This window comes from Hyla sarda, chromosome 4, assembly GCF_029499605.1.
Source record: "Hyla sarda isolate aHylSar1 chromosome 4, aHylSar1.hap1, whole genome shotgun sequence".
Lineage (NCBI taxonomy): Eukaryota > Metazoa > Chordata > Amphibia > Anura > Hylidae > Hyla > Hyla sarda.
The window spans coordinates 47,475,364-47,500,812 of NC_079192.1; the positions used below are offsets into that span (position 1 = coordinate 47,475,364).

The 25,449-nt window shown below is 41.6% G+C and overlaps 1 protein-coding gene across 3 annotated transcripts in view; it reads left to right on the top strand.

Moving 5' to 3' along the window:
* Nucleotides 1-25,449, top strand: part of LRRC8E (leucine rich repeat containing 8 VRAC subunit E) — a 156,355-nt gene that overhangs the window by 102,689 nt on the left and 28,217 nt on the right. The gene's annotated exons all lie outside the window — the stretch shown is intronic.

Consider the following 25,449-nt stretch of genomic DNA (forward strand, 5'->3'; position numbering starts at 1 on the left):
AGAGCCGACCTAAAATATAAAAAAATAAAATAAAAATGTGGTGAAAACTGACACCTCCAAAAAAAAAAAAAAAAAAAAAATATATATATATATATAATAATAATAATAAAAATAATAAAAATAATAAAAATATAAAAATAATAATAATAAAAATAATAATAATAATAAAAATAAAAATAAAAATAAAAATAATAATAATAATAATAATAATAATAATAATAAAAAAAAAATAATAATAATAAAAAAAAAAATAATAATAATAAAAAAAAAAATAATAATAATAAAAAAAAAAAATAATAATAATAAAAAAAAAAAATAATAATAATAAAAAAAAAAAAAATTATAATAATAAAAAAAAAAAAATAATAATAATAATAAAAAAAAAAATAATAATAATAATAATAATAAAAATAATAATAATAATAATAATAAAAAAAAAAATAATAATAATAATAATAAAAAAAAAAATAATAATATTAATAAAAATAATAATAATAATTAAAAAAAAATAATAATAATAATAAAAAAAAAATAATAATAATAATAATAAAAAAAAATAAAATAATAATAATAAAAAAAATAATAATAATAATAATAAAAAAAAAATAATAAAAATAAAAAAAATTAAAAATTAAAAAATATAAATATATATATATATATCTCTTATTTTATTTAGTAAACACTGCGGTGACTTGCCGATTACTTATAAAACAAAACATTACCAGGGTGTGGAATTTTAATTAAAAAATCTACTTGTCCACGGGACTAAAACGGAGCAAAATCTACTTGTCCCTCATGACGATCCACTTGTCCGGGCCAATTTTCCCTTTTGCACTCTCGTTTTTTCGTCCTTGCACCATAATAACGACCTACTATAATGATGCCTTTTAATTTTTCCATAACATATTCTCCGAGACAAAAAAAAATATTGAAGTGAAATTGAAATGGTAAAAGATAATTTAGCAAATTTGATGGTTTTTTTTTTTCTACGCCATTTACCTTGTGGTTGAGCTAACACGTTGTTTTGATACTTTGGTCGGCCTGATTACAGCAATACCAGATTTGTGTAGTTTCCCTCATGTTTTACTAATTTTAAAAAAATTCTGAACTTTTTGGAATTATTTGTAATTGTAATTTTTTTATACGCATACGAAGCTGAATGAGGGCTCATTTTTTGCGCCATTATCTGTTTTTTGTATCGGTACCATTTTGGTATTGATCAGACTTTTTAATCGCTTTTAACTTTTTTTCCGAGATATTTACATTTTTATTTTATTTTTTTTCATTTACGTCAACGTCATTTACTGTACGGGATACATAATGTTATATTCTTACTAGGGATCAACCGGCCAATGACCCGCAGCACCGCGGCCGACCCCCCCCCCCCCCCCCACCGCACCGCATCACATCCCCCACCGTAGTGCTGGGCGGTATACCGGTATGAACCGGATACCGGATTTTTTTTCTCCCACGGTATGGATTTTTGCCCATACCGCTATACCGGTCGGGCCCCTCCCCCACCCTCCGAGTCAATAAAAAAAAATTAACTTACCCGTAAAGGGGGTGGTCCGGGCCATCCATCCTTTCTGTAGTGTCCAGTGGCATTCCGGGTGGAGGGTGAACCGGTCCGGGCTGTCCTCCTCCTTCTCCGGGGGTCCTCTTCTCCACTCCGGGCAGGCTCCGGCCTAGTACGCTGCATAGACGCCGCTACGCCGTGACGTCAGGTGCATCGCTGCGCACAGGCGTCACTGCGCAGCGGCATCTATGCTGCGTTACTAGGCTGGAGCCTGCCCGGAGTGGAGAAGAGGACCCCCGGAGAAGGAAAGCCCGGACCGGTTCACCCTCCACCCGGAATATCGGTATAAGTTATCGGCTATTGGCCCTAAAAAAAAAACGATATCTGTCGTACAATTACGCACGCAGTGATACCAAATATGTTTATTCTTATGTTTACATGTTATTTTATATAGGAACATCTCTGACCCCCCCCCCCCTCCCAGTTCGCTCTGTTGGGGGGGATCCACTCGACACTTTAGACGCTGCTGTCAGCTTTGGCTATTAAATAATAGCCAGCCCCTCTCTGCACTTTAGCACTGACCTTCCTACCTTGGAGGGTGGTCTTGGTGCCTGGGTAGGGCTGTCGGGACTGTACCACTACCTGAGTGTTTCTGAACAGAGCAGTGTGAATGTGCATGCCAGAGCTCAGCATCCAAGATGGCGCCCCCACCCTTTGCCAAGCGCCTGCAGCCAGTGCTGGGCAGAGTGGGCAGTGCCAGCTACAAGCCCTGAAATACGCCCAGTCCTTGCAGGCCATGTAAAGTGACATGGCAGGGGGACATCTGGGTTACATAATGCTCATTACATTGATATTGCCCTTGATTTGAATAAAGTACTTGCTCCAGGCGTCACGTGGCTCAAATGGCTCCATGAACAGGACCTATTGGCAAAGCCAACCATAGGTTCATTGTTTATAGGGTTTTACGATCCCTATAAAACTGTAGCCAAATGCTTGGCTGCAAATCATTGTCATTGTGTCCTCAGGGCACTGGCCCAATAGTGACGTGTAATAGAACTGTGGGCAGGTAGGAAAAGCGCAGAACAGAGAATGATCCGGGGACCAGAGAAGCACAGGGTAGGGTTAATGGGTAAGTGTAAACACATTGTGTAAGCGAACGAGGATTACCCCTATACTAATGATAAAATGAGGATCCTGCGCGCCTCACTACATGGTGACACATGCAGCGGGGCCTGACACGACGTGCTGTAACAGGCCGGACCTTCAGCCTTAGTATACAGTGATCCCTCAACTTACAATGGTTTCAACATACAATGGTCTTTTCTGGACCATCAGAAGTTGAAACCAGACTCAACATACAATGTACAGACAGTCCAGATCTGGGATACCTGTCAATGGCCGGAAGAACCGACCAATCAGAATGGGCATTCACTGGTAAAACCCCTGTATTACTGAAGCGCATGCACTGACTGGTATCTGGTAGCGCCCCCTACAGTACAGGGAGGTATTACATGTTCTGTACTCTTTACCTGTACCAGGGTTAGCTGCTCCTTTGGACACCAGGTGAGGGTGACTCCATTACTTTTTAGGACACTGTGTACTGTATAGGACCCTGAAGAAGCTCCTGTCCTCTACATAGACCAGTGTTTTCCCAAGCAGGGTGGCCCCAGCTGTTGCAAAACTACAACTCTCAGCATGCCCGGACAGCCAACGGCTGTCCGGGCATGCTGGGAGTTGTAGTTTTGCAACAGCTGTTGGCTGTCCGGGCATGCTGGGAGTTTTGCAACAGCTGGAGGCTCCCTGCTTGGGAAACACTAACCTAAACAGTGATTACAGCTTCCAGCAGATCTTTATTACTTTTATATGTAAGGATTTGCTTTATCTATATTAGTTATCTACTTATTTTTCTTTAATTCTCACTTTTTCCTATTTTTTTTATGACATTTTGGTGCCTTTAGAACCAATTACCAGGTTTCCATAGAGTTCTGGTCTCAACATACAATGGTTTCAACATACAATGGTCGTCCCGGAACCAATGAATATTGTAACTTGAGGGAATCACTGTATAGGGGTGCGCTCACTATACGTAAGGACTATAACATGTTCTGCAACTTTATCTGTTCCTTTGTGCTTTAGTTCCGCACTATTTATAGGATCTCTAATGAATATGACATTTTTCACGTACATGAAAGCTCACAGCTGAGGGTTTGCTACAATTGTATGTAGCCTTGGCAATCCTGTTAGGGAAGGAGAGAGATTTTGTGCTGATGCGTTTTACCATTGTCTGGACTGAATACAATAGTACAACCATTACAATGATTATTCTATTAACTGTAGTTGGGGGAACATATAGCATTTTGGGACCCTTGTGTTCCTCCATTAGTTTTCCCGAAAACTATCACCAGTGTCTAAAAAATACGCATAATTCTGGTTTGGAGACGCGTACAAGAATCCTGCAGTACCTCTTTCGGACCACGGGGAGTGCGGTTTCGCCAAAGGTCTGTTTACTAGAGATGAGTGAAGTTACAGTAAATTCGATTCGTCACGAACTTCTCGGCTCGGCAGTTGCCTACTTTATCCTGCATAAATGAGTTCAGCTTTCAGGTGCTCCGGTGGCTGGAGACTCTTTCCTTTGACTGTATCCATCTTTTCCAGCCCACCGGAGCACCTGAAAGCTGAACTAATTTATGCAGGAAAAGTCATCAACTGCCGAGCCGAGAAGTTTGTGACGAATCGAATCACTGTAAGTTCGCTCATCTCTACTGTTTACACAAGCAATTATGGTTTAAAACAGTACAGTATAACAAAGCACCCACTGTAGTAACGTCTCACAGTAGTGTGATCGCACTGCTGAGAACAGTCCTTTGTCTTCAGAGGTTTTTTTTTTGGCAAGAGTGCCAAGGGGTATGGAAGATTGTCAAGGAAGAGAGGCGCAGGCCAAGATATGTAGGTGTACACGCACCTATATGCAGTTTTTTTATGTATACGGCTAGGGTCCCTTCCGGGTGCGGGAAAGTTTCTGGCTGCGACGCTATGCAGATTCCGCTATTTATTGCACTGTAATGTCATTATAGTGCTCTCCAAAATGGTGCCGTACGTCCCAAAATATTTATCACTGAAAGAAAGGGCTCTACGTTATTAGCCCAGGGTCCCGACTATCATTAGCCGCCGGTACGGACCCGGTATGACGCTGGGTTACGGCATGACCCCGCCTATTGACCGGGCGCAGGGCTACTCTCACACTACCGTTATTACACGATAGTGTGATTGCTGTCGGGGGGGAAATAGCGGTAGAAAGAAATACAGTTTGTGCCGTCTTTTTCTCCTACTAATACCACTGAAAAACAGCGACGCTTGACGACAATGGGGTCAATCGGGACCCACTGTTGCCCGTTTCCCCCTGTCAAAATGATGGCCGTAAAATAAAAATAAAAAAGTTTGACGGCCATTCTTGACAGGGTGCAACGGCAGTGTTTAAAGTAGCATTAAAAAAGACTATTATTCATCCCACCCTTTACCTACCTGTTCCCGCTTCCAGCGGTAGAGGCCAAAGTCCTCTTTTGAATACTCCCTTACCCCCCTCCCTCTGGACAATCAGTTGCCCTGATCCAATTGTGATTTTTGGATAAGAACTGTTCTGCTCCCACCTTTTTATAACATTCAATTGTATATGCATCCGGAGGACCCAAATACAGTTGGAGGAATCAGTTGTTGGGCCCAAGGATCTGGAACATTGGAAAAGAATGAGGAATTTTGGCTCTAAAAACTCCGCACCTTGTGTCATTCAGTGAATAGTACCGGATAGGATAGGTCTGGTAGTAGGGTGATGGCTTCCAGACAGCGTTGGACAACTCTAACCTATTACTGCATGCTTGGAGTAATGGGGTCAGGTAGGGGGGATTCTAAGTACGGCTCATTTTGGGATCTGTACGATGGCCATAAAAGCCAGACGCCAATGGTCATAGTAAACCAAACTTATATAAACTATGCTTTAACCTATCACGATATGCATAGCTACTAAGTTACTGTGGGGAAAGGTTCCTATGAATGGACATCACATAGGCCCAGATTTATCAAACTGTGTGAGAGAAAAAATAGAGGGAATGTCCCACAGCAACCAATCACAGCTCAGCTTTCACTTTACCTCAGCTCCGTTACCTGAGCTGTGATTGGTTGCTGTGGGAAAATCTCGCTATTTTTTTCTCACACAGTTTGATAAATCTGGGCCTATGTGATGTCCATTCATAGGAAACTTTCCCCACAGTAACTTAGTAGCTATGCATATCGCAATAGGTTAAAAGGGTACTACTGTGGTGACAACTTATCCCCTATCTAAAGGATAGGGGATAAGATGCCTGACCGCGTGGGGTCCCACCGCTGTGGACCCCTGCAATCTTGCACACAGCACCTCGCTCTCATCAGGCCCCGCTCCGGGTCTGATGACGGGGCCGGTGATCGTGACGTCACAGTTCTGCCCCATGTGATGTCGCGCTTCGCCCCCTCAATGCAAGTCTATGGCAGGGGAGAGACAGCCGCCTCGCCCCCTGCCATAGACTTACATTGAGGGGACGGAGCTGTGATGTCACATGGGGTGGAGCCATGACATCACGCAACTCCGGCCCCGTGATCGGCAATCATCAGACCCGGAGCGATGTTCCCTCCGGGGCCTGATGAGAGCGAGGTGCTGCATGCGAGATCGTGGGGGTCCACAGCGGCGGGACCCTGCGCGATCAGGCAACTTATCCCCTATCCTTTAGGATTGGGGACAAGTTGTCAGCACGGTAGTACCCCTTTAAAGCATAGTTTATCTCGCATAGTTTCTCTTACACAGTTTGATAAATCTGGGCTACAGGGGGAGATTTATCATATCCTGTCCAGAGGAAAAGTTGCCCATAGCAACCAATCAGATCACTTCTTTCATTTTTCAGAGGCCTTGTTAAAAATGAAAGAAGCAAGTTGATTGGTTGCTATGGGCAACTTTTCCTCTGGACAGGTTTTGATAAATCTCCCCCATAGTGTCTTTCAGGAGGGCGATAGAAGAGAACAATGCCAAACATTTGTGACTTCTACCTCCCCGTACGTTTGACCCTGTGATCTGCCCTACCCCCATTGATTCCATGCCCCTCCCCAATCAAACTGTAATGTGTTGTTGTTTTTTTTTTTACTGTGTTTCTTCGATATCGAGTGAAGGACCGGAGTGTTAGCGTAGCATGTGGTACGGTGTATAGCTTAGGGAACCTGTCATGCTTTGTGTGATTGTAATTTATTTATTGGAATTCATTGTATGACTTGTAATGACGACTGAATGATGAATAAAGCTCTCAATACCTTTTTATGTGACTGCCGTATATATCTCTGAAGGCCTATTAATGGACAACCACTGAGCAGGAGTGGACACTTTATTTCATTGGTCACAGCGGGAGCCTCTAAGAGCTGATAAGAGAGAACAATGCCTCCCAATCAGCCGTCTATACAATGACTAATCTCTATAGTCCGGGGGAGGGGAGCTGCTCTCTTACATAGTTTATCAGTCACCGTTCATAAGAAACCGGATTAGTGTGTAGAAAGATCACCCAGCAGCTACTGTGGATATATATCATCTGCCCGATAAGATAAAGTCTCATTGCTGCAGTATATATTAGTGCCCTTTATCAGGCACACCTTCAGAGCAGTGTTTCCCAACCAGGGTGCCTCCAGCTGTTGCGAAACTACAACCCCCAGCATGCCCGGACAGCCAACGGCTGTCCGGGCATGCTGGGAGTTGTAGTTTTGCAACAGCTGGAGGCACCCTGGTTGGGAAACACTGCCTTCAGAGACATGCAGTGCTGCCTCTACTACTATGACGCCACCATAGAAGCTAAAGGAGTGCCCTACCACAACTTGGATGGTCAGAGAGGGGCACTTATGGTTAGAGATGAGCGAACTTACAGTTAATTCGATTCGTCACGAACTTCTCAGCTCGGCAGTTGATGATTTTTCCTGCATAAATGAGTTCAGCTTTCAGGTGCTCCCGTGGGCTGGAAAAGGTGGATACAGTCCTAGGAGACTCTTTCCTAGGACTGTATCCACCTTTTCCAGCCCACCGGAGCACCGGAAAGCTGAACGAATTTACGCAGGATAAGTCATCAACTGCCGAGCCAAGAAGTTCGTGACGAATCGAACTTACTGTAAGTTCGCTCATCTCTACTTATGGTTTATTTTCTGAAATATTCATTTTTTATTAATTATTATTATTATTAGTAGTATTATTATTTTATTTTATAATTTTTTTTTATTTTTTCTTTTTTTATTATTATTATAATTTTTTTTTCCCTCCTCTCAGGGATTTCTATGTATTCTTGAATAGTTTAAATTCTAATATTGGCAAATATTAGCACAAAAATAAATAAAACATTTTTTAATTTTAATTATTATGATTTTTTTAATTTTTTTTTTATAATCCAAATTGCACCAATTGATGGAATATATAAATTAAGATCTAATATACAGTTGGGCGACCATATAGACAGGTCCTGGGGAAATATAGTAAGTGTATCAATGCACATCTAGTTTCCAGGTCTAAATGAGCTTCCACCTCTGAAATGCTGCCACCGAAGGAATGGTTTTGCCGATGATTCTTCGGCCTATCGGGACGATTCAGGCAGCTCCGGCCACCCTCAGATAAACTCAGGCAGGGTTCACACTGAGGACCCTCCGGACTAAGAGTCCTCCTTGGTTTTTTGTTCCCAGCAAATATTGGACCATCTCAGGCCAGTTTCACAGGATTGTTATATAGGCGCCATTTTAGCACCTGCGTTATGAAGCAAATTCAGGTCAAATAGCTGCCCCTACTAGCTTTCTACTTAAATAAAAAGGTCACCTATAAAAAGCAGAGGTTGCACACAGCCATTGACCCTTGGGCTTGGGTCGTACCCATCTACTTGTTTAATGAAATGTATTAAAATGCCTAAATAATGTCTCTAATTATATATAATCTTTTTGATATTACTTAGATTACAAAACTGAGGGTGCGGCCTAGGCAGAGGCATTCCAATAGTGTATGAGGTGTCGGCTCAGAGCTAAATGGTTTATCTGCACTATACAGTATCTCGTATACGTGAGTCCACCCCTCACAATATATATACAGTATATCCCATAAGTGAGTCCACCCCTCACATTATATATACAGTATATCCCATAAGTGAGTCCACCCCTCACATTATATATACAGTATCTCTCATAAGTGAGTCCACCCCTCACATTATATATACCGTATCTCGTATAAGTGACTCCACCCCTCACATTATATATACAGTATCTCCCATAAGTGACTCCACCCCTCACATTATATATACAGTATCTCGTATACGTGAGTCCACCCCTCACATTATATATACCGTATCTCGTATAAGTGAGTCCACCCCTCACATTATATATACAGTATATCCCATAAGGGAGTCCACCCCTCACATTATATATACAGTATCTCCCATAAGTGAGTCCACCCCTCACATTATATACACAGTATATCCCATAAGTGAGTCCACCCCTCCCGTTATATATACAGTATCTCCCATAAGTGAGTCCACCCCTCACATTATATATACAGTATCTCCCATAAGTGAGTCCACCCCTCACATTATATACAGTATCTCCCATAAGTGAGTCCACCCCTCACATTATACAGTATCTCCCATAAGTGAGTCCACCCCTCCCGTTATATATACAGTATCTCCCATAAGTGAGTCCACCCCTCACATTATATATACAGTATATCCCATAAGTGAGTCCACCCCTCACATTATATATACAGTATCTCCCATAAGTGAGTCCACCCCTCACATTATATACACAGTATATCCCATAAGTGAGTCCACCCTTCACATTATATATACAGTATCTCCCATAAGTGAGTCCACCCCTCACATTATATATACAGTATCTCCCATAAGTGAGTCCACCCCTCACATTATATATACAGTATATCCAATAAGTGAGTCCACCCTTCACATTATATATACAGTATCTCCCATAAGTGAGTCCACCCCTCACATTATATATACAGTATCTCCTATAAGTGAGTCCACCCCTCCCATTATATATACAGTATATCCCATAAGTGAGTCCACCCCTCACATTATATATACATTATCTCCCATAAGTGAGTCCACCCCTCACATTATATATACAGTATCTCCCATAAGTGACTCCACCCCTCACATTATATATACAGTATCTCCCATAAGTGAGTCCACTCCTCACATTATATATACAGTATATCCCATAAGTGAGTCCACCCCTCACATTATATATACAGTATATCCCATAAGTGAGTCCACCCCTCACATTATATATACAGTATCTCGTATACGTGATTCCACCCCTCACATTATATATACAGTATCTCGTATAAGTGACTCCACCCCTCACATTATATACAGTATCTCCCATAAGTGAGTCCACCCCTCACATTATACACCGTATCTCGTATAAGTGAGTCCACCCCTCACATTATATATACAGTATATCCCATAAGTGAGTCCACCCCTCACATTATATATACAGTATCTCCCATAAGTGAGTCCACCCCTCACATTATATATACAGTATCTCCCATAAGTGAGTCCACCCCTCACATTATATACAGTATATCCCATAAGTGAGTCCACTCCTCACATTATATATACAGTATCTCCCATAAGTGACTCCACCCCTCACATTATATACAGTATATCCCATAAGTGAGTCCACTCCTCACATTATATATACAGTATCTCCCATAAGTGAGTCCACCCCTCACATTATATATACAGTATATCCCATAAGTGACTCCACCCCTCACATTATATACAGTATATCCCATAAGTGAGTCCACTCCTCACATTATATATACAGTATCTCCCATAAGTGAGTCCACCCCTCGCATTATATATACAGTATCTCCCATAAATGAGTCCACTCCTCACATTATATATACAGTATCTCCCATAAGTGAGTCCACCCCTCACATTATATATACAGTATCTCCCATAAGTGAGTCCACCCCTCACATTATATATACAGTATATCCCATAAGTGAGTCCACCCCTCACATTATATATACAGTATCTCGTATACGTGAGTCCACCCCTCACATTATATACCGTATCTCGTATAAGTGAGTCCACCCCTCACATTATATATACAGTATCTCGTATAAGTGAGTCCACCCCTCACATTATATATACAGTATCTCGTATACGTGAGTCCACCCCTCACATTATAAACAGTATCTCGTATAAGTGAGTCCACCCCTCACATTATATACAGTATCTCGTATAAGTGAGTCCACCCCTCACATTATATATACAGTATCTCGTATACGTGAGTCCACCCCTCACATTATATACAGTATATCCCATAAGTGAGTCCACCCCTCACATTATATATACAGTATCTCGTATAAGTGAGTCCACCCCTCACATATATATATACAGTATCTCGTATAAGTGAGTCCACCCCTCACATATATACAGTATATCCCATAAGTGAGTCCACCCCTCACATTATATATACAGTATATCCCATAAGTGAGTCCACCCCCTCACATTATATACAGTATCTCCCATAAGTGAGTCCACCCCTCACATTATATATACAGTATCTCCCATAAGGGAGTCCACCCCTCACATTATATATACAGTATCTCCCATAAGTGAGTCCACCCCTCACATTATATATACAGTATCTCCCATAAGGGAGTCCACCCCTCACATTATATATACAGTATCTCCCATAAGTGAGTCCACCCCTCACATTATACACAGTATCTCCCATAAGTGAGTCCACCCCTCACATTATATATACAGTATATCCCATAAGTGAGTTCACTCCTCACATTATATATACAGTATCTCCCATAAGTGAGTCCACCCCTCACATTATATATACAGTATCTCCCATAAGTGAGTCCACCCCTCACATTATATATACAGTATCTCCCATAAGTGACTCCACCCCTCACATTATATATACAGTATCTCCCATAAGTGACTCCACCCCTCACATTATATATACAGTATCTCCCATAAGGGAGTCCACCCCTCACATTATATATACAGTATCTCCCATAAGGGAGTCCACCCCTCACATTATATATACAGTATCTCCCATAAGGGAGTCCACCCCTCACATTATATATAGTATCTCCCATAAGGGAGTCCACCCCTCACATTATATATACAGTATATCCCATAAGGGAGTCCACCCCTCACATTATATATACAGTATATCCCATAAGGGAGTCCACCCCTCACATTATATACAGTATCTCCCATAAGTGACTCCACCCCTCACATTATATATACAGTATCTCCCATAAGTGAGTCCACCCCTCACATTATATATACAGTATATCCCATAAGGGAGTCCACCCCTCACATTATATACACAGTATATCCCATAAGTGAGTCCACCCCTCACATTATATACACAGTATCTCCCATAAGTGAGTCCACCCCTCACATTATATATACAGTATATCCCATAAGTGAGTCCACCCCTCACATTATATATACAGTATATCCCATAAGTGAGTCCACCCCTCACATTATATATACAGTATATACCATAAGTGACTCCACCCCTCACATTATATATACAGTATCTCCCATAAGTGACTCCACCCCTCACATTATATATACAGTATCTCCCATAAGTGACTCCACCCCTCACATTATATATACAGTATCTCCCATAAGTGAGTCCACCCCTCACATTATATATACAGTATCTCCCATAAGTGAGTCCACCCCTCACATTATATATACAGTATCTCCCATAAGTGAGTCCACTCCTCACATTATATATACAGTATCTCCCATGAGAGAGTCAACCCCTCACTATATATTGTGATGATCCGTCTTGGGGATTAGCTCTGGGATCGTCCTGGACCACGCCACAGGATGAGTTTCTTCTCAATAAACCAGCAAACAAACGCTTATAATGCAAATCTGGCACCTTGCCTGTTTTATTAGACAGGTTGCAGGGAAAGAAATAAGCAAAAAAGCAGGAACAGAACAAAATCCTAGACTGTCTGGTCACTGACTAAACAGATCAGCTTGTCCTGACTAACAACCGCTGAGCTTCCCTCAGCCGGTTAAACATATGTCCCCTGCAACCTTCTACTCACAATTCTTGTCACTCTCTTTGAGCCACTCATAGCTCGCGCTGTGTACTCCTCAGCAGGCTCTGTCTCTTCCCTACAGCCCACATGCTGTCTCCTAGGAAGAGCCCACATTAGACTGAGTCTCCATCTCATACACACCTCCCTTCCATCCTGCCTCATTACTTAAGAAGCAGGTGAGAGCTTCTGCAGGGTGAGCCAAGGAAATGCACCCTTTCCTTGCCACTATATATATATATATATATATATATATATATATATATATATATTCTCCAAAGTGTCAATATTTTGTGTATCAGGAAAAAAGATCCCTCTATGGGCGCTGCATCAATGTGGAACACGATAAGACTTTGAAACGCTATCAAAGTTTCATCGTGTTCCACGTTGATGCAGCGCCTATAGAGGGATCTTTTCTTCTTTTCTGTTTCTAAGAAACCTGCGGACCACTTCTCATGTGATACCGCTACCCTACGGCAGCAGCTTAGTGGACTTATGTACCCCCTTATGGAGAGTGATATGCACATATCCAATGTGCACCAGGTGAGCAGCATACAAAACCTTTTCTACCCTGTCTGCGTTAACGCACAAGGCATTTTTTTGTCTAGTTTTAATATTTAGTGTGGCCACCATTATTTTCCAGCACTGGAGTATGGCAGATACTCAATAGGGTTTAGGTCTGGAGACATGCTTGGCCAGTCGTCACCTTTACCCTCAGCTTCTTTAGCAGTGGTCATCTTGGAGGTGTTAGGGTTTGTTATCATGTTGGAATACTGTCCTGCGGCCCAGTCTCTGAAGGGAGGGGGATCATGCTCTTCTTCAGTATGTCACAGTACAGGTTGGTATTCATGGTTCCCGCAATGAACTGTAGCCCCCAATGCCAGCAGCACTCATGTAGGCCCAGACCACAACACTCCCACCACCATGCTTGACTGTAGGCAAGACACTTGTCTTTGTAATCCTCACCTGGTTCCTGCCACACACTTGACACCATCTGAGCCAAATAAGTTTATCTTTGTCTCATCGGACCAGAGGACATGGTTGTCCCAAACTGTGGGCTTTCATGTTTACCATCTTTAGAAGAGGCTTCCTTCTGGAATAACAGCCATGCAGACCAATATGATGCAGTGCACGGCATATGGTTTGAGCACTGACAGGCTGAACCACCCTCCAACCCCTTCAACCTCTGCAGCAATGCTGGCAGCACTCATACCTGTGTTTCCTAATGACAACCTCTGGATATGATGCTGAGCATGTGCACTGAACTTCTTTGGTCGACCATGGTGTGGCCTGTTCTGAGTGGAACCTGTCCTATGAAACTGCTGTATGGTCTTGCCCACCATGCTGCAGCTGAGTGTCAGGGTCTTGGCAATCTTCTTATAGCCTAATACAATTCTTTTTTTGAGCTATTTGCCATAAGGTGCCATGTTGAATTTCCAGTGACCAGTATTAGAGAGTGAGAGCAATAACGGCAAAGTTCCTGACATGGACAGAGGTGTCGGCAGAGAGCACTGTGGTCGGACTGAAAAGAACTACACAACTTCCTCTTTAGTATACAACAGCTAAGTACTGGAAGGATTAAGATTTTTTAATAGAAGTAATTTAATTTACAAATCTGTTTTACTGTGTCACACTAGTTTGAAGAAAAATGTTTTCCAATGGAATTACCCTTAAAGTTACTATAATGTTCTCATGACTCCCATTGATGAGATCGTAAGCCTATAAATGCATGTGGCAGGCCCGGATAACACTAAACCTATGGAATACATATATAGTGGGCAGTGAGACCACGAAAGCTTTCTCCATAAAACCTCTCATAAAATGGAGCCAGATGTGCTTGATTTTTGTAGCGAAGGTTACTGAACGCCATTGTGTTTCCAAACCTGAATACTCTGAATACAGGCATTGTGTCTTTAAATGCCAGACCCATTAAAGCTCTCAGGTTACGGAGCCCAGCCTACACGTAGGGCAGGAGGAGAATGCTATAGAGAAACTATAGGATGGAAAACTATAGCGTCCCACCACTTCCTGGGACAGGAGCAGAGTCACACAGTGCATCCTGACTGGATCCGCCGGGAATGGCCGGGAATTACTATACCGAACAGAGTCCACGTATTACTCAGCAAACTGTATAATGTGGTGAGTACAACCCTCTGGTCAGGGCAGGATGGGGGTTGTAATGCGCTTCGTGATGAAATAGAATACTACACCCTCTAACATGAACAAATTACTATGTATAGAGTATAATAGAATTGTATTATGGTCATGTTGGGGGTTGTAGTGCTCTATGTATAGAGTGTAATAGAATTGTATTATGGTCATGTTGGGGGTTGTAGTGCTCTATGTATAGAGTATAATAGAATTGTATTATGGTCATGTTGGGGGTTGTAGTGTTCTATGTATAGAGTATAATAGAATTGTATTATGGTCATGTTGGGGGTTGTAGTGTTCTATGTAGAGAGTATAATAGAATTGTATTATGGCATGTTGGGGGTTGTAGTGTTCTATGTATAGAGTATAATAGAATTGTATTATGGTCATGTTGAGGGTTGTAGTGTTCTATGTAGAGAATATAATAGAATTGTATTATGGTCATGTTGGGGGTTGTAGTGTTCTATGTATATAGTATAATAGAATAGTATTATGGTCATGTTGGGGGTTGTAGTGTTCTATGTATAGAGTATAATAGAATTGTATTATGGTCATGTTGGGGGTTGTAGTGTTCTATGTAGAGAGTATAATAGAATTGTATTATGGTCATGTTGGGGGTTGTAGTGTTCTATGTAGAGAGTATAATAGAATTGTATTATGGTCATGTTGGGGGTTGTAGTGTTCTATGTAGAGAATATAATAGAATTGTATTATGGTCATGTTGGGGGTTGTAGTGTTCTATGTAGAGAGTATAATAGAATTGTATTATGGTCATGTTGGGGGTTGTAGTGTTCTATGTAGAGAGTATAATAGAATTGTATTATGGTCATGTTGGGGGTTGTAGTGTTCTATGTAGAGAGTATAATAGAATTGTATTATGGTCATGTTGGGGGTTGTAGTGTTCTGTGTAGAGAATATAATAGAATTGTATTATGGTCATGTTGGGGGTTGTAGTGCTCTATGTATAGAGTATAATAGAATTGTATTATGGTCATGTTGGGGGTTGTAGTGCTCTATGTATAGAGTATAATAGAATAGTATTATGGTCATGTTGGGGGTTGTAGTGTTCTATGTATAGAGTATAATAGAATTGTATTATGGTCATGTTGGGGGTTGTAGTGTTCTATGTATAGAGTATAATAGAATTGTATTCTGGTCATGTTGGGGGTTGCAGTGTTCTATGTATAGAGTATAATAGAATTGTATTATGGTCATGTTGGGGGTTGTAGTGCTCTATGTATAGAGTATAATAGAATTGTATTATGGTCATGTTGTGGGTTGTAGTGTTCTATGTATAGAGTATAATAGAATTGTATTCTGGTCATGTTGGGGGTTGCAGTGTTCTATGTATAGAGTATAATAGAATTGTATTATGGTCATGTTGGGGGTTGTAGTGCTCTATGTATAGAGTATAATAGAATAGTATTATGGTCATGTTGGGTGGCTTGGTGTGTTTTGTATATAAAGAATAATATAAAATGTGACCGTGTTAACCAAAAGCTTTCACAGCTATCCAGTCATGTTCACATGTAGCAGATTTGTCGCAGTTTTTGACATCCCTGTTGAAAAATCCCACAAAAAAATCTGTGTTTGCTACGTGTGAAACTATAAAATCTATTTTTTTGGGGACATATCCAAGTTGTCTTTATTGCATGTTCTATGGTGAGGATCTCTAGTCTATGCTGCTATCCCACCCTGTCTGTGTCCAGGGGGGTATCCCCAGCCATCAGTAGTCCACAAGAAGTATCCTCAGCACTGCTAGACCAGATTAGACCAGAGCGCAGTTCACATGGCGAGTTGTATTGAACAGCTGTATAGGAAGGGGTAACGTAGCCCCCTCCTGGAATGTATCATCACTATGTGGAATGGTTTTCATGGTTAAGTATAATCCTGCTTGGAAGAGATTGAGTGACTAGAATTTCCTGAGAAACCTAGTCTGCAACCCTAGTCCTGTGTTTAAGATTAATTAAATAAATAAAATAGATAAATTTTTTCCTGACCGCCAATAATTCCTAATTGCTATAGAATATCCCATCAGGAATTATGGATGACCTGTAGTGCGCCATGTATAGAATATAGAATTGTATTATGGTCAGGTTGGGATCAGGGTCCTTCGACAAGGAGATGATCACATGCTGTAATCTGCGCTTAAAAGCTGGCCAGGGAGGATTCACTTCCCATGCAGCGCCACCACAGGAGAAATGAGGCATTACACAATGCCCAATAAAATAACATGTGAATGTATCTTGTCATCCTGAACAAGATGCTGGTTGTTCCCATTCTTCTCTACTGTGGCTTATGGTTGAGGATCCCAAAAGGGATCCCTCCATATTTACTATATATATCTCTATCTCTATCTCTATCTCTATCTCTATCTCTATCTCTATCTCTATCTCTATCTCTATCTCTATCTCTATCTCTATCTCTATCTCTACCCTCTACCCTCTACCCTCTACCCTCTACCCTCTACCCTCTACCCTCTACCCTCTACCCTCTACCCTCTACCCTCTACCCTCTACCCTCTACCCATCCTCTCTCTTTCATTTATTTTGGGATAATCTAACCCCAGTTTGAGAGGAACATGCTGTTGTAGGTATTTTCTAACCAGTATCCCAATGGGGTGCAGAAGAATTTGGCTCCAGGAGCCCACCCTAAAGATACATTCAAATATTACCTGTTTTCCTCTTTTGTAGGCTTCAGGATGCAGCAAAAAAGGCCAGAGACTTGTATTTAAAGCAAAAACTTGTGTTTTAAGCCGTATGTTTGTGCAAAATGTCTCAGAAATATTGCGCTATTCAGGGGCCCACCTGGGGATTCTCCTGTTCGAGTATGATTATAACTATGAAAGGGACCACCTGCAACTTAAAGGGTACCTCTCATCAAATACATTTTTGATATATTTTAGATTAATGAATGTTGAATAACTTTCCAATAGCATGTTAATGAAAAATATGCTTCTTTCTATTGTATTTTTCCCGATCAGTCCTGTCAGCAAGCATTTCTGACTCATGCTGGAGTCCTAAACACTCAGAGCTGCCAGCCTGCTTTGTTCACAGCCAAACAGGCTGTGAACAAAGCAGGCTGGCAGCTCTGAGTGTTCTCCTTTGTGAACAAAGCAGACTGGCAGCTCGTAGTGTTTAGGACTCCAGCATGAGTCTGAAATGCTTGCTGCCAGGACTGGTAGGGAGACCCCTAGTGGTCATTTCTTCAAAGTGGAAAATTAAATAGAAAGAAGCATATTTTTTAATAACGTGCAACTGTAAAGTTATTCTGCATACATTAATCTATAATATATCTAAAGTTTTTTTGATGAGAGGCACCCTTTAAGACCGAGTGGATAGATGCTTCCTTCTATTTTACACACACTAGGCAGGAGACCCATATTTGGATTTATATGAAAGGGTTACACCAGCATTTGACATCTTGTCCTCTATCTATAGAATAAGGGTATAAGTGTCTGATCGCAGGGGATCTGACCACCGGACCCCCCCATAATCTCCAGAACATTGCCTGAATTTCCCTGTGCACAGAGCACGATTGACACCTTTCTTCCGCCATATTATACATATTGAAAGAGTTCAGACAACACCTGATATCAAATTAAAAAAAAAACTATTTTTACTGAAATAACAATTAAAAAACATATAGTATATAAAAAAAAAATGGAGAAGTACCATTAGTAAACCAATACACAAAAATGGGGCTTAGAAAAAGAAGGGTTGCTATAATATAGTGGCTAAGAAGCTATCCAATATACCAATACATAACCATTACAGTACTTCTGCATTTTTTCATATAATATGTTTAATTGTTGTTTCAATAAAAATACTGTGTTTTTTTAATTTGATATCAGGTGTTGTCTGAACTCTTTTTCAATATGTATAATATTTCATTTGTTTGAGTTCCCCTGTAGCATAAAGGATTACCTGCATCCCCTTAAAGGGTACCTCTCATCGAATAAACTTTTGATATATTTTAGATGAATGAATGTTGAATAACTTTCCAATAGCATGTTAATGAAAAATATGCTTCTTTCTATTGTATTTTTCCCGATCAGTCCTGTCAGCAAGCATTTCTGACTCATGCTGGAGTCCTAAACACTCAGAGCTGCCAGCCTGCTTTGTTCACAGCCAAACAGGCTGTGAACAAAGCAGGCTGACAGCTCTGAGTGTTCTCCTTTGTGAACAAAGCAGACTGGCAGCTCGTAGTGTTTAGGACTCCAGCATGAGTCTGAAATGCTTGCTGCCAGGACTGGTAGGGAGACCCCTAGTGGTCATTTCTTCAAAGTGGAAAATTAAATAGAAAGAAGCATATTTTTTAATGCAATTGTAAAGTTATTCTGCATACATTAATCTATAATATATCAAAAGGTTTTTTTTGATGAGAGGTACTCTTTTTAAGAGTGTCGTGATGACACAGGGACTACCTTGTTGTAAAGTACAGTGGTCCCTCAAGTTACAATATTAATTGGTTCCGGGACAACCATTGTATGTTGAAACCATTGTATGTTGAGACCAGAACTCTATGGAAACCTGGTAATTGGTTCTTAAGGCACCAAAATGTCATCCAAAAATAGGAAAAAGTGAGAAAAATACGCAGATAACTAATATAGATAAATCAAGTCCTTACATATAAAAGTAGGAAAGATCTGCTGGGAGCTGTAATCACTGTCTATGTCGGTGTTTCCCAAGCAGGGAGCCTCCAGCTGTTGCAAAACTACAACTCCCAGCATGCCCGGACAGCCAAAGGCTGTCCGGGCATGCTGGGAGTTGTAGTTTTGCAACAGCTGGGGCCACCCTGCTTGGGAAACACTGGTCTATGTAGAGGACAGGAGCTTCTTCAGGGTCCTGTACAATACACACAGTGTCCTAAAACAGTAACATGGAGTCGCTCTCACCTGGTGTCCAAAGGAGCAGCTAACCCTGGTACAGGTAAAGTGTACAGAACATGTAATACCTCTCTGTACTGTAGGGGTCGCTACCCGACAACCAGTCAGTGCATGCACTTCAGTAATACAGAGGTTTTACCAGTGAATGCCCATTCTGATTGGTCGGTTCTTCCAGCAATTGACAGGTATCACAGATCTGGACTGTCCGTAGCATTGTATGTCGAGTCTGGTTTCAACTTACGATGGTCCAGAAAAGACCATTGCATGTTGAAAATATTGTATGCTGAGGCCATTGTAAGTTGAGGGATCACTGTATTCGAACTTATATATTTACTGTTGATTTCTTCGGCCATGTAGCTCTATGGGAGTACCGGAGACATCGCCAGAGTACCCCTTTAATACTATATATTTCCCAACCAATGAATTGCTAATGAAGGAGCAAACACATAGCTGGGATCATGCTGCCCTAAAAATCCATGTTGGTCAATCACACATCTCTATACAATCGTTGAGCTGTGTAAAGCCTCATTATTGAGCATAGATTTACTAAGTTGTTGCACGTACTGGGTAGGAGTCTGCCCCGTATATAAAAGGACGCTAACAGATTGTTTTCTTACCACCTTAATTTTATTTATTTTTTTTGCCATTGACCTTTGGCAATGGCCAGTTAATAGAATTACCCCTAGGGATATCATCGGGAGGCATCCAGATCCCGGTCCCGTATTCTCTTCCTGTAAGTATCATTAGGTAATTGAATGAGGAAATCGTAACTACTACGACAGCTGGTAACAGTAGATGGATAATATGGATATATTGTCCAGGCCCCTTGTATTGATTTTTAAGGTTTATTTTTGAATTTTCTTTATAGTGTTAAGTCCCAACATCTGGAGATCACCTCATAGTCTGTAACAATGACATTACACGGAATCCATGTATAATCCACTATAATTAGGGCTTCAGATAAGTTCCTTTATGGGATGCCATAGATATACTAGACATTTATACCTGATAGCCTGTAAAATTTCTAAAGTTGACTGTGTGTGGTATTTATTGGCGTACATCACAGATTGCAGTGGGTGGCACAGATGGGCCTTGCAGATAAGTGGCGAAGGCCTGCTCTTTGGGTTAACAAGAATCTAACATTAAAGGAGAACTCCAGAATATAAAAATTGGCCCCCATACTGCCGGCAGTAAAAAAAAATAAAGATGTACATACCTTCCTCCGCTCCCCCAGGGCCTCTGGTAACCGGCTCCGGTCTCCGCTGCGATCCTCTTCCTGGTTGCCGGTGGTCGGCGAGTCATACTGCGTTCAGCCAATCACCGGCCGCTGCGAAGTCCCGACATGGCCGGCGATAGGCTGAGCGGCAGTGTGAGAACTCTTCAAGACACAAAATTCTTCACTACACCGGCACCTGCTGCTGGGGCCGAAAATGTCGCTCAGCCTATCGCCGGCCAGGCTGGGACTTCACTGCGGCCGGTGATTGGCTGAGCGCAGTATGACTCGACGACCACCAGCAACCGGGAAGAGGATCGCGGCAGAGACCGGAGCCGGTTACCGGAGGCCCCGGGGGAGCGGAGGAAGGTATGTACATCTTAATTTTTTTTACTGCCGGCAGTATGGGGGACAATTTTTATATTCTGGAGTTCTCCTTTAAGGCCATTTTCTCCCTGTCACCCAATAATCCACCCCTCTTCTAATCTGATCATACACGCTTGGCTAAATAACTTAGTGTATTTTCCATAACTTAGCAACACCAATTGTTTCCTCCATGGAGACGTTGCCCCACGAGTCCCAATATTAAAAATGAGTCCAGAATTATTTGTAACTATAGAAGCAATATCTTCTTGCTGAGTTAGTAAGTAAAACCCGAACAAAGAAGCAGCGGTGTTGTTTCATAAACATATATACACTGCTCAAAAAAATTAAGGGAACACGAAGATAACACATCCTAGATCTGAATGAATGAACTAATCATATGAAATATTTCGTCTTTACATAGTTGAATGTGCTGACAACAAAATCACACAAAAATTATCAATGGAAATCACATTTATCAACCCATGGAGGTCTGGATATAGAGTCACACTCAAAATCATAGTGGAAAACCCCACTAAAGGCTGATCCAACTGTGATGTAACGTTCTTAAAACAAAACAAGTCAAGATGAGGCTCAGTAGAGCGTGTGGCCTCCACATGCCCGTATGACCGCCCTACAATGCCTGGGCATGCTCCTGATGAGGTGGCGGTGCCCGTATGACCTCCCTACAGCTCCTGGACAGTCTGTGTTACAACGTGGCGTTGGATGGAGCGAGACATGATGTCCTAGATGTGCTCAATCGGATTCAGGTCTGGGGAACATGTGAGCCAGTCCATAGCATCAATGCCTTCCTCTTGCAGGAACTGCTGACACACTCCAGCCACATGAGTTCTAGCATTGTCTTGCATTAGGAGGAACCCAGGGCCAACCGCACCAGCATATGGTCTTACAAAGGGTCTGAGGATCTCATCTCGGTACATAATGGCAGTCAGGCTTCCTCTGGCAAGCACATGAAGGGCTGCGCGGCTCCCCAAAGAAATGCCACCCCACACCAATGCTGATCCACCACCAAACCGGTCATGCTAGAGGATGTTGCAGGCAGCAGAATGTTCTCCATGGCGTCTCCAGACTCTCACGTCTGTCACATGTGCTCAGTGTGAACCTGCTTTCATCTGTGAAAAGCACAGTGCGCCAGTGGCGAATTTGCCAATCTTGGTGTTCTCTGGCAAATGCCAAACATCCTGCACGGTGTTGGGCTGTAAGCACAACCCCCACCTGTGGATGTCTGGCCCTCATACCACTCTCATGGAGTCTGCTTCTGACCGTTTGAGTGAACACATGCACATTTGTGGCCTTCTGGAGTTCATTTTGCAGGGCTCTTCGACAAAGGTGGAGGTAGCGGTCCTGCTGCTGGGTTGTTTCCCTCCTACGGCCTCCTCCATGTCTCCTGCTGTACTGGCCTGTCTCCTGGTAGTGCCTCCATGCTCTGGACACTACACTGACCGACTAAGCAAACCTTCTTATCACAGCTCGCATTGATGTGCCATCCTGGATGAGCTGCACTACCTGAGCCACTTGTGTGGGTTGTAGACTCCGTCTCATGCTACCACTAGAGTGAAAGCACCGCCACAAAAGTGATCAAAACATCAGCCAGGAAGCATAGGAACTGAGAAGTGGTCTGTGGTCACCACCTGCAGAACCACTCCTTTATTGGGGGGTATTTTGCTGATTGCCTATAATTTCCACCTGTTGTCTGTTCCATTTGCACAACAGCAAGTGAAATTGATTGTCAATCAGTGTTGCTTCCTGAGTGGACAGTGATTTCAAAGAAGTGTCATTGACTTGGAGTTACATTGTGTTGTTTGTGTTCCCTTTATTTTTTTGAGCCGTGTATGAAATCCCCCTTGGGTGAATAGCAAGGGGTTATAATTATGTTTTATACATAATGTAATGTTTGGAATGCAATAATTTGTCATGAATTACAACCGAATGGTGGGTTCTATTGTCTATCGTATTAATTTTCTGTTGGTGATAGTACCATTCTGATACAGATACACTTCTTTGATTGGGTGAAGTTTTATGGCACCTTTTTGTTTTTATCACAACCTTACTTTTATATGTAAGAAAGGGCTTCTGGACCCTGTAAATCCCGGTCTGTGTAGAGGACAGGAGCTTCTTCAGGGTCCTGTACAGTACACAGTGTCCTAAAAAAGTAAAATGGAGCCGCCCTCACCTGGTGTCCAAAGGAGCAGCTAACCCTGGCACAGGTAAAGAGGAGTGCAGAACATGTAATACCTCCCTGTACTGTAGGGGGTGCTGCCAGACACCAGTCAGTGCATGCACTTCAGTAATATAGGGAAATACAGTTTTACCAGTGAAATGCCCATTCTGATTGGTCAAATCTTCCAGCCATTGTTTTACAGATCTGTCCATAGCATTGTATGTTGAGTATGGATTCAGGTTTCAATGGTCCAGAAAAGACTATTGTATATGATGAAATTGTAACTTGAGGGACCACACTGTCTGTGTGTGTGTGTGTGTGTGTGTGTGTGTGTACTTTTATTCCTCTATTTTAAATCTTTTGTTTATGCTCCTTTTTTAGTACCTTTTTTTATATAAGGTGACCATAAAACTATTTTTAATAGTTGTCCGACAGATGTACCTTCCAAAAAGAGTGTGGGATAAGATAAGCGCTAACAAGATACCTCTAGTGGCAACTTATCTCCAGGGGGACCAAAGAGACCTTGTGTTGAAAATCCACATGCCTGATCCTTCTTTCCAATGGCCTCTTCTGTCCAGGTAGATTTGGTAGGCTCCTATACACATTAGTCATCTGTGGCAAGTGGTTAGTGTGTCATTGTTTCGGACTAATAGAAATCAATCAAGAACCACCCAAGTGATCCTATTAGAATTATTTTTACAATTGGGGCCACTATAAACTGACCCTAGACGAAAGTCGAGAGTTTTGTCTGATACCTACGGTGACTGGCAGACCCCTCAACCAAGTCTGCCATTGGTGTCCACTGGAATCGAACAGCTTGGATATTAACCAATCCGATCTTATTATATCTGAAAAAAATGTCTGGTCCTTTAGGCCATATTTACCCTAGAAATAACAAGTGGTGTCTGAGCAGCTTTGCTACTAAAAAAAAACAACGTTTCATGTGTCTACTTGCACTTTGGATGAAGTCAATGCCGTCAGAATAGTTTTTACCACCGCAGGCCCCTGAGCTTTGGCAGACAACACATAGGAGGAGACTGGAAAGTCGAAAGAAAAAAAGCTTTTCTAATAAAAGTCACCAAACCAGAGTTACTGAAGCGTTTTAACAAGAAAGCGGGGAGTCAACCTGGAGGATCTCCCCTGAGCCTGTAACGTGACCGATAATCCGGGGCGTGGGAAGTCCTCAGTCATGTGGTTCCACTTCGGTGAACTTCACAAAGCCAGACAAAAGATTATAGTCTTACTGATCACATAATGGGACCAATTAAAGACAAAAATGTTGTTTGACCGTCTTAGTGACCCTTCCTCAGGTGCACCATTGGGTCACTGGGCTAAAAAAAGAATCTCCAAGCTCCTGCCACTAGACTCGTAACGGACTCTGACCAAGAATACAATTTTTGTTTCCTTCAAAAATGTCTGTTAAAGGGGTACTCTGGTGGAAAAAAAAAAAAAAAAATTTTTTCTAAATCAACTGGTGCCAGAAAGATAAACAGATTTCTAAATAACTTCTATAAAAAAAAAATCTTTACCCTTCCAGTACTTTTTAGCAGCTGTATGCTACAGAGGAAATTCTTTTCATTTTCAATTTCTTTTGTCTTGTCCACAATGCTCTCTGCTGACACCTGCTGCTCGTATCAGGAGAAAATCCCCGTTTCAAACCTATGGCGCTCTGGACAGTTCCTGACACGGGCAGCAGGTGTCAGCAGAGAGCACTGTGGACAAGAAAAAAAAAATTTCAAAAAGTATAGAATTTTCTCTGTAGCATACAGCGGCTACAAAGTACAGGAAGGGTAAAGATTTTTTTTTTTTTTTAAATAGAAGTCATTTACAAATCTGTTTAACTTTCTGGCACCAGTTGATTAAAAAAAATATATATATTTTCCACCGGAGTAACCCTTTAAGTATCTGAAAGAGAAAAGTCTACAGACCGTATTTATGTCTTCAGTCCCAGGAACCCTGCAGAAGTACAGACTCCTCATTCCTGTACACTGTAGAT